This window comes from Cryptotermes secundus, unplaced genomic scaffold (assembly GCF_002891405.2).
Source record: "Cryptotermes secundus unplaced genomic scaffold, Csec_1.0 scaffold5272, whole genome shotgun sequence".
NCBI classification, from domain to species: Eukaryota; Metazoa; Arthropoda; class Insecta; order Blattodea; family Kalotermitidae; genus Cryptotermes; species Cryptotermes secundus.
The window spans coordinates 9695-19953 of NW_019738453.1; the positions used below are offsets into that span (position 1 = coordinate 9695).

At 41.8% G+C, this 10259-nt stretch overlaps 1 protein-coding gene across 4 annotated transcripts in view; it reads right to left on the reverse strand.

The window, feature by feature from the left end:
* Positions 1–9415, reverse strand: part of LOC111871037 — a 19103-nt gene extending 9688 nt beyond the window's left edge. For 2 of the 4 annotated variants that reach the window (XR_004513720.1, XR_002843968.1), the window contains exons 1-2: positions 8974–9274; positions 3905–4031 (exon numbers count right to left, since the gene is read on the reverse strand). The gene's annotated coding sequence lies outside the window, so the exon portion shown is untranslated. The other 2 variants (XR_002843969.2, XR_004513722.1) reach the window with 2 other exon arrangements.
* Between the last annotated feature and the right edge of the window lie 844 nt (positions 9416–10259).

Consider the following 10259-nt stretch of genomic DNA (forward strand, 5'->3'; position numbering starts at 1 on the left):
AACATTATGGAGCCGAAATTTTACATTATATCAAAGAATTGTTTCTAAAATGACAAAAATATGACCTTATTTCAAAATTATGCCAAAATATGCTGTAAAACCAATAAAACTCTAAAATATGCATTTATATGCACAATAAAAACGACATAATTTCAATAAGAATGACTGGAAACATGCATAATGACATTTAAAAATAGGAATACACTCTAGGAAAAAAATATGACATGTCATAGAAAACCGGGCCCTACTGATGATGATGATGATGAAAGAATAGTCAAAGAAGCACACACAAAGGTCAAGAAAGCAGCATTACAAATTGGGTTTAAACATTAATGAAGATAAAACTAAATTTATGGAAGTTAGCAGTAATAAAACCAAAGAGAAGCATAACATAATAGACAATAAAAAGTAAGAGAATTTCAATATCTTGGGTCCACAGTCACCTGTGATAACAACACTGATGTGGAAATTAATCACAGAATAACAATGGGAAATAAATGTTATTATGGAATGCAGAATTTACTACAATCAAAACTTCTAAGAAAAGATACTAAATGTAGAATATACAAGGTGTGTCCCAAAAGTCATGAAATATATATATATATATTTTTTAAATTTACTGATGATATCGGTACAAAGTGTTAATATTCTTCAAAGTACTGTCCATGAGCATCTATACATTTTTTCCACCGACTCTCCCATGGCCGGTACGCCCCCTCAAAGACCTCGATGGGAACCTCATTTAAAGCTGTTGTCACGGCCGCTTGGATAGCCTGAATGCTTTCCTTTGATTGCAGTCTTCATCCTCGGGAACAAAAAGAAGGTGGCCGGAGCTAGGTCGGGGCTGTAGGGTGGCTGCGGCAGCGTTGCCACGTGGTGCTTCACCAGGAACTCACGGATGAGGAGAGACGTGTGGCTGGGCGCACTGTCATGAGGCAGCCGCCAGTTAGCGGCGATATCTTTTCACACGCGATGACCATTTTCCTTAATCTTTCTAGAACATCCACGTAGTAGGGAGCATTGATGGTCTGTCCTTGGGGTAAAAACTCTTTGTGGACCACACCCTTGGCATCGAAGAAGACAATGAGCATTGTTTTCACTTTGGATTTGCCCATCTTCACCTTCTTTGGTTTCGGGGAAGGTGAGGTGTACCATTCAGCACTCTGGCACTCCCCGTAGGCTTGCTTAAGCAGTTCGTGAGTTTCGGCAGCTTTTTTGTTGAGCTTTGTGCAGAACTTAACTGCCCAACGTTGTTCGAAATTATCCGCCATCGCGCGCCGTGACGTGGTCACAAAACACAGGTGCACTAAATCAGCGATACTGACGCCTCCGATGCTCGAGCAGACTGACCTTGGGCGCGCTGTGAAGCTAAAGTCCTCCCCTTCCTAACCCAACCAGTAGGAGCGCAGGAAAGAAATGTATTTCATGACTTTTGGGACACACCTTGTATATAACCCTTATAAAACCTGCTGTACTTTATGGTAGTGAGAGCTGAACACTCACTAATTTGAATGAGGATAAAATGAAAATGTTTAAAGAAAAATTCCATGGCCCAAGCTATGTAAATGGAGTATGGAGAATAAAATATAATGATGAATTATATAAATTATTCAAAGAACTAAATATAGTGCAGTCAAAAATAAACAAGACTGAAGTGGCTACGGCATATCAGAAGGATGGATGAAAGTTTGCTCTGCAAGAAATTAACCTTCTCCCAGCTAGTAAGCAGCAGAAAGAAAGGAAGACCAAAATTAAGATGGCTGGATAATATATTGCATGACCTAAGAATTTTAGAAGTGACAGCTTGGTGGAAGAAGACACAAGACAGGAATAATTGGGAGGCTGTTATAAGGGAGGCCAACGCTCACAAAGGGGTGTAGCGCTGAAGGAGAAGGAGAACTGTCAGCTTCCTGCCTTACGTGATTTCACAACAGTCTGTTTTATCAATATCATGAATGGTATGGAACACAAACATCATATTTTCTTTCTGTATTGCTGTGATTATCTTCTGTTAACTTTTCTGTGTCTCAAATAGATGGCAGGGGCAAGAAAGTTGAATTTGGCTATGCAAGGCATATCTGTAACCCAGTTCTTACAAATACTGAAGACATCTAGCATGGGAGATGTGTCAGACTTCTACTAAACATTACTGGAAGGACGTCTTGTTCCATTTTGACTTGTCAGGTAAGATGCATCTTCCTTGTTTGTTACTAGCATTTAGGTAAGAGGGTTAAACAGCATTCCAGTACTTCAGTGTTTATCAGTAATGAGAATTAATACTGAAGGGACATTAGTATGCAGTTCAGGCACTAATAACAATGGATTAAATACAGCCACAGCTCGCACAACATTCCGGATAAAAATCTTCACACACACATACAGATATACAGTAAAACTTGGTTATAGAAACATCGGTTTCTGTGACACCTTGTCTATTGCGTCAAATATTCAATGGTACGAACTAATTCCTCATAAAGCAACTGTTTTTATACCTTGCTTAGTACGACATGCACAAATGCATCAACCTCGTATGTAACGTCATTTTCATTCCTGAATTTCTCTGATATCGTGGGAAAGTTTGATGTGTCTGCCCACCCCCACTTTCCCTACTTGCTGACGTGACTGTCCTGGAAGAATATGACCGCGGGCTGCAAGAGAAGCGTGGGTTTTATGCGAAAACAAGGGTGTGGGGTGGGACTGCGTGAATAGTGCAAGAGGACGCGGCAGGTTGTTAACTGCATTCCTTTCCTAGAATCTCGTCTAACAGGACCTCACATTGTCTACTTACCCTATAGTGTTCCTGCCTAAACCCAGAGAAGTGCAGTAGTGAAAACATGGCAATGAAAAGGAAAGTTTTAAGCACTGAAGAGAAAGTTAAAGTGATTCGTGAAATATTGTGTGTATTGTCAGTGAAAAGCGCTGTAATATGTCTTTGATATTACACATTTGGGCAATTCCACGTTAATGTTAAGTTAGTCTGTACTTCACTATGTATTTCACTAAAAAATGTAACATTTTAACTTGGTTTTTGGTAGATTTTTATGTGACTAACATAAGGCTACTGTGGAAGTCCAATTTCGGTTACAACGACATTCGTTTATAACGACACTATTTTTACGTCCCTTTGATGACGTTATAACCAAGTTCTACTGTATATCAAAATCAGAAGACCTCATGATGTAGTTATGGTACATGTTACACCAACTAGTAAACTAACAGTTCATCTTTTTAGAAGCTAATGGGAAAATCACTTGTACACGGTACAATCTGAAAGTTCCCGAAATTTGAATTTTGCGGGCAAATGGTTATAAGTACATCGAAATACCGCTAGGTGTCTCCCCACACACACACCCTTCTTGAGTCAGTGTGGCAAGCGGCGTCAAGACGAGTGGTTGGGTTTATTATTGGTGAATGTATTTCCATTGTTGTGTTTCCGTGAGTTTGCAGTTTTGCAATGGCTGACCTGAGAGAGCAGTGTGTCTGTATAAGGTTTTGTTTTAAACTTGGGAAAACCATTGCAGAAATGCACCAAATGTTGAAGCAAGCTTTTGGTGACAACAGTTTAGGCCAGGCACAAACTTGCGACTGGTATAAGCATTTCAAAAATGGCCAAACATCGACTGATGATGACGATCATTCGGGACGGCCGTCAACTGGCAGCAAACCAGAAAATATTGCAAAAGTTAGGGATCTGATTCTGCAAGATCATAGACTGACCATCCAAGACCTCTGTAACACCTTGGGACTAAGTTATGGTACATGTCAACGAATTTTGTCAGAGGAACTGAACATGAGGAGGATTACGGTGAAGTTTTTTTACTCAGGGTACCAAATTCCATAAGAACTTCTCAAATCATTCCTGAAATACAACTACCACTTCAACAGGTGTACACATAACACTAACACATCTAGACTGCTGAGCCTCTCTGGTATGCATGGTATCTGTCACAGTTTCATTGGCTTGGATGAAAGGTAGGACTACTGCCTGCAGCAGCTTCAGTTCCACCCTGACTCCCAGCTGGTTCCATATACTGAAACAAAGCACACCTATGAACTCACTGTAATGTTTATGTCCTTGTCCAGGTGTTTTAACACAATCAGAGTAGTACAAAGTGAGGGTAAAAATTACCAAATTTACCTCTCTGATTATCCATGCATATGCATTTGGGAGTGGAGAGACAGCTCCATTCTTTCTTAACCTTGGAAACTATAGTCCATTCGCGGAGACGAGACAGTTAGCATAACAAAGCAAACCCCACGTCGCCACAGCTGACAGCAAGGAGTGGACAAAGCGCGCAGTTACTTCAGTGTACTCACTGCATTTGGACGCACGTTAACCTGCATTCAGACTGAAGAGTGAACTTTGGACACCCCTGCAACGGGACACGCATCACATGATCGCTGCACGATTTCATTCAGAGAGCGAAGGAGATACCGTGTGCATTTGTTCACGAGGACTCTCTCGTCTCCGCGAACAGACTATAGATGTAGGTGAGTGAGCACCTTCATGTCATGGCCAATTTACCACAGGGAAATGAAACCCCAGTGAGCCCCAGAGTTGATCTAGACATGGCAGCAGAGGAAAATCTTGGTACCTACCAGGAATCAAACATCAATTCTCTGGGCATGCAACTAATAGCCCAATCATTACACTGGCCAAGCTATCCTGGCCCCAGTACCTGGTACCACAGGGTCCAACTACACAGCACAGTATAGTGTATATATAGAATTTGTCTATCACAGCAGGAGGAGAGGGAGAGAGAGACAGTTGTAGGACACCCAGAGTAATGAGTCCTGTGGGACTTGGAACGAAGAATGATGTGCTGGTGAGGGGACAGCACCAATTTATGAGAAACAGATTTAGGTGCTTCAAGTGTTGAGGCTACTTGATACTTAATCACTGCATAGCAGTCACAATTCTTGTGGTGTGAGGCAGATTTTGTTTCCAGCAGTGGAACTTTATGACACCTCCCATTGTTTCTACATCATTCCTAATACTGAAGGTTGTAGGAATGTATGGCCTAGATAATAAAAATTATTTCAATCTAACTTTCCCATGGTGATATGTCATTTAACACTTTTCTTCTTTTTTTTTTTAGAAACAAGTAAAGCACATCACATTCAGTTTCAATTTCAATTTTCTTGACCAAAGAGATACTCTGTGCTTACTGTGTGCCTGTCCTAGTGAGAACACTGGTGAAGAATGTAACTATAATTCAAATAGTAATGACAACTAAGGCTAATGTGAGTGTAATGCCCTAGCGGCGCAGGGGGGACATGGAGGTATCCCTCCCGCTGCTGCCGCCGCTGTAATGCCGTGGTACAGGGGGGCGTGGAGTCAGCCCGCCTCTGTCACCACTGTAACTCCGCATGTAGGGGCCGTGGAGGTATCCTTCCTCGCCTCCACTAGTTATGTCGTAAACTGGTACTCCTGGTAACGTCGCGCCGTCGGGGGTGTGCAGGTACCCCTCCTGGCCTCCACTGGTTATACTGTAAGGCGTTAACGCAACCATCCTAGCTTACACTTAGCTAGGATTCTCCTATATCGGAGTTTCCTTCTGTCATACAGGCTGCCACCATCTATTTTCTGTTCTTTCAATTGTTGGTACTACTCCCTGGCATGTAGTCATACCCCTTCTTGACCACTCCGCATATGGTTTACAGGTAGCGACTTAATTCTTTATTAATACATCTTAAAAGGGCGTTGCTATTAAGGCTACCAAACTCTGCCTGTGTGGCAGGAGCCTATCCCTGTCTATTCCTAACGCCTCTCCTTAGGCCTTCGGCTGCTGTTGCAACTCTCATTGTGGTAGGACCTTCTGGATGGTTCGAGGAAGGTGGTTGTGGAGGGTGAATCACAATCCCCGGTTCATCCTACTCTATCTATTCTATCTATTTACACTCTGATATTTACATGATATACACTATTTACACTGTTAACAAGGACTGTCCTTCTGTCTGGACTACATGCTCTCTTTTCTTCAAGTTCTCCCCCTTCAGGGGTGGAGGCTTCGCCTCTCTCTCTCTCTCTCTCTATCGGACTTACTAACGAGGACATGCATGTCCCCCTCGAGAATACATAATTTCCCTGTACCTGTCTTATTACAACTCACTATATGTAACCTTGACACCGACATATAAGTCACTCATTGCCTGACTAATATCCTAGGCTTCTACACTTTCCTGGTATCCTACCCTACGGGCTCACTGGGTACACTGGAGTTTGCCCATTAAAATAACTCAACCACACTGTTATCACCATTACTATCAAACAACAGATTATCAATCGGCATGGCTAATATGCGTAAACAGACCCACCTGAAGTACAAGATGTCGGCCCACTGCCTCCGCTAGTCTGACCCATGTCGAAGAGAGCCTACGGCTGACAACTCTCTATTCTGTTTAAAATCAGATTTCCAAGTCTCTTGACTTTCCCTCATTTATAGTCTTAATTCGCTGATTCAGCGTGGACGACAAGGGGGTAGATAGCTCCTCCCTTGTGTTCCAATTTCCTAAAGTTAGGCTTTCATTGGGTATTCTATGTGGCTGGGGGTGGACCTCTTGCGTCTTGTCGCTGTGTATTTGCTCATATGACCACCTCCAGTGGCCTAGTTAGCGGCGCGTCTTGCACACGGTATTACGCATGAATGCTGATTATCGCATTCTTAACCTCATTGCGTGTCCATGTGTTGTCATCTTTGCTCTTTCACTGCAAAACACTTTTCGCAAGTCTCCAGGCATCTAGGTAATGACTTAAATTTTCAATCCCAAATTTGATCCTCAACAGTGAGATGCAAAGAAAGGTCTTTATAAGTGGTTCAATTTAAGGGTTTGGTTTGGGGGGACAACAAAGCAGTTATCATAACCGGAATTTCTGAATACATAAAAAATGTAATTCAGATATTTATGGACCCTGACAAGGGTAGTGATTTTCTCTCCCCATTTGCGTCTGGACCGATTCTGGGTAGAAACAAGCCACCTTTCCAATCGAATTTGGAGCTTTTCTCCAGAGGTAAAGTAGTCATGGCATGAAGATGACCACACACCTCCAACTAATACCAAAGATAAGAAAGAATGCAGCTGTACTTTTCCTTCACAATACATCTTACTTGTGTGGTACTAATTAAGTACAGGGATAACTTTACATTTGTGTAGAAGCTTAGAGAAACAAAACAAGATGTTTTATCACCACTACTTTTAAATTTTGCTTTAGAATATACCATTAAAAAAGTCCAGGACAACCAGTAAAGTAAAAGTAAAGGTATCCCTGTAACAGGCAGTGGAGGCCCATAGGGTTGTGAGATGCTGAGGTTCCCACATTTTCTAGACAATTGGCTCATAGATGGTGACAAGGTTGTCAGCCTTACGCGCCGGGCGCCCTTTACCCCCAAGAATATTTCAAGAATATTCCTGGTACTCATTTATCTTAGAGGCTGAGTCAACCCCAGGGCCATAGTGCAGCTGGAAGGATTAGGTCAATTGGGAAAAATATCCAATGACCTCATCGGGACTTGAAACCGTGACCTTCAGGTTTGCAGCATAGTGCCTCAACCAACTACGCTACTGCGTGCCCCCGCCATGAAAAACAGATGGAACTGGAATTATATGGGACACATCAGCTGCTGGTATGTACTAATGACACAAAACTGCTGGAAGATGACACAGATAACATAAAGAAAAACACAGAAGTTATAACGGATGCTAGTAAGGAGTTTGGTCTAGAAGTAAACACAGAGAAAACTATGTATATATTGATGTCTTGCCAGCAGAATGCAGGACATCATGAGATAAAGAGGATGGCTAACAGATGCTCTGAAAATGTGGTACTGTTCATATATTTGAGAATGACAGGAACAAATCAAAATTTCATTCAGGAAAAGATTAAGAGAAGAGTGAATTCAAGTCATGTTTACTACCATTCAGTCCAGACCGTTTCGTCAACTTGTTTGCTGTCTAAGACATAAAAATTCACACATGAAAAACTATAATTTTGCCTCTGGTTTTATATGGGTGTGAAAGTTGGTCTCTGACATCAAGGGAGGAACACAGGCTTAGGGTGTCTGAGAACATGGTACTCAGGAGAATATTTGGACTGAAGAGGGATGAAATGATAGAAGGTTGGAAAAAACTGCATAATTAGGAGGTTCATAACTTGTTCTCTTAGAATGATCAAGTCAAGGAGGATTAAATGGGCAGGTCATATGGTACACATGCAGAAGAAGAGGAATGCATGTAGAATCTTGGTTAGAAAGCCAGAAGGAAAGAGACCACTGGGAACACCTTGATGTTGGTGGGAGGATGACATTAAAATGGATCTTAGAGAGACAGGACTGGACTGATCTAGCTCAGGATATGGACCAGTGGAGGACTTGTGAACACAGTAATCAATCTCCAGGCTCCATAAATTGCTGGGAAGTTCTTGAGTACCTGTGCAAATGGTGGCTTCTCAAGAAGGGCTCAGCTCCATAGTTAGTTATACGATTGAAATATTAAAGGACTTCTTTTAATAACTGAAGAATTTTTAATGTCATTTATATTGTCCACTCACCACATAACCTTTGCTTAACTGCAAACCATTTTAAAATACTGGTTACCTTGCAGGTCACTTTAAACAATTATACATTAGGAAGTAGCTTTTGCAGACTGAAGTTAACTCGAGGAGCTGGTAAAATTTTCGTTAAAAATATGAAATTAAGCGAGAGAGGGTTAATCCAGTTTTGAGAAGAAGAAGGTTGTTGTGCTCTACAACTGAATGCTAAACTCGGTAAATTATGTTTTATAGCAACACAGAGAATATACAGGGAATTTTGTGAAATAAGACTTTTTTGTGCGTTTTAAAAATTGTTAAGCTTTATGCATATTCACCAGGAGCTCTTTCCCCAGGGGTAAAGCAGCCAGAGGTTGAAGCTGACCACTGACCTCCAACTAGTGCAGAGGTCAAGAATACGTGGATCAATAGTAATTCATACTTACCTTGAAACTATATTTCAGTCTTCAATAATTTTCAATTTCTTTCTGTACAAAGTATTTCAATTCTTCCACCCCCTTGTTTTCTGAAACAAGGAATGTACACATTAGTTTCAGGAAGAAGTGTGTGAATAGTGGATATGATTGGTTGGTGGGTTATGAATTTTGGGGTACTACTAATTATGTGATAATTATCTTTTAAGAGCCTAGCAACACCGTATGGAGACTTTAAAGTATAGCCAAGTGGCCTGCGACACCGTATGGGTGCGCGCAGTGTTTTAAAATCTAATTTTAAAATAGAAATTCTTGTTCTACTTACATTATTTTTGGACACCAGCTTTATAAGTTGACTGTCTTCCCAACTGCGTCATCTAACGGAATGTTGCCTTCGTGTGGAATTCTTTGAAACATCCGGAAATGCAGAGTCCAACATCGCACTTCACGCACTTTGTCCGGACGGTTCTTCGTTTTCCACGCGAAGAGCACACACGACACCTCAATTTCGAAGTGGAGGAAGTCGGCCAGTGATGTTGTTTGGCCTCCTCTAATCGAGATATCGCCGATGACACAGCAGGTCGACCCATGAACCATTGAGGGCGAGGTGGACCCCTTCCAGCATGCTCCAGCATATTCCGCACAAGGGCGAGACGAAATTCTCTGTGTGACAATTTCACGCCACAGGATGACAACAGGATGAAACTGTTCAGAATCGTCAGATCCAGGAGATGGAAAAATAGTTTATTTGTCCATTTCCAAGATCGACGACTGATGCTATAACTGTTTGCCATTCTGTCCGCTTTGTCGACATAACCCATGTGTGTGTTGTAGTCAACAACAATTGCTGGCTTCATGGCATTTCCATGCTCATCACAGAAACTGCCTTCTGCTGGATGACAGTGCATGTTTGTCAGCATGTAAACGTCACATTTGTCCTTCCAAACTAGTGCTGTCAAGTTCTGTCTCACCCTAACACGGATGTCACCTTTCTTCAGTCGAAATTGTCTTCGTCGAAAATCATCAGGCAAGCCCTTCTGATTAGGTCTGACTGTCCCACAGCACGTTATGTCCTTTGTCATCAGTTCGTCAAACAAGTCTGGTGATGAAAAGAAACTGTCCATGTACAGTTTGTGACCTACGCCCTCAATACATCTGCATAGGTCCCTAACTGTAGCATGTGTTGCTGTCACGTCTTGGTCAGCACGTGTCCTGTCTTTTGCTACGTAAACCTTCATGTCATATGTATACCCAGCGGCGTCACAAATTTTGAAGATTCTGATTCCGACACGTTTGTG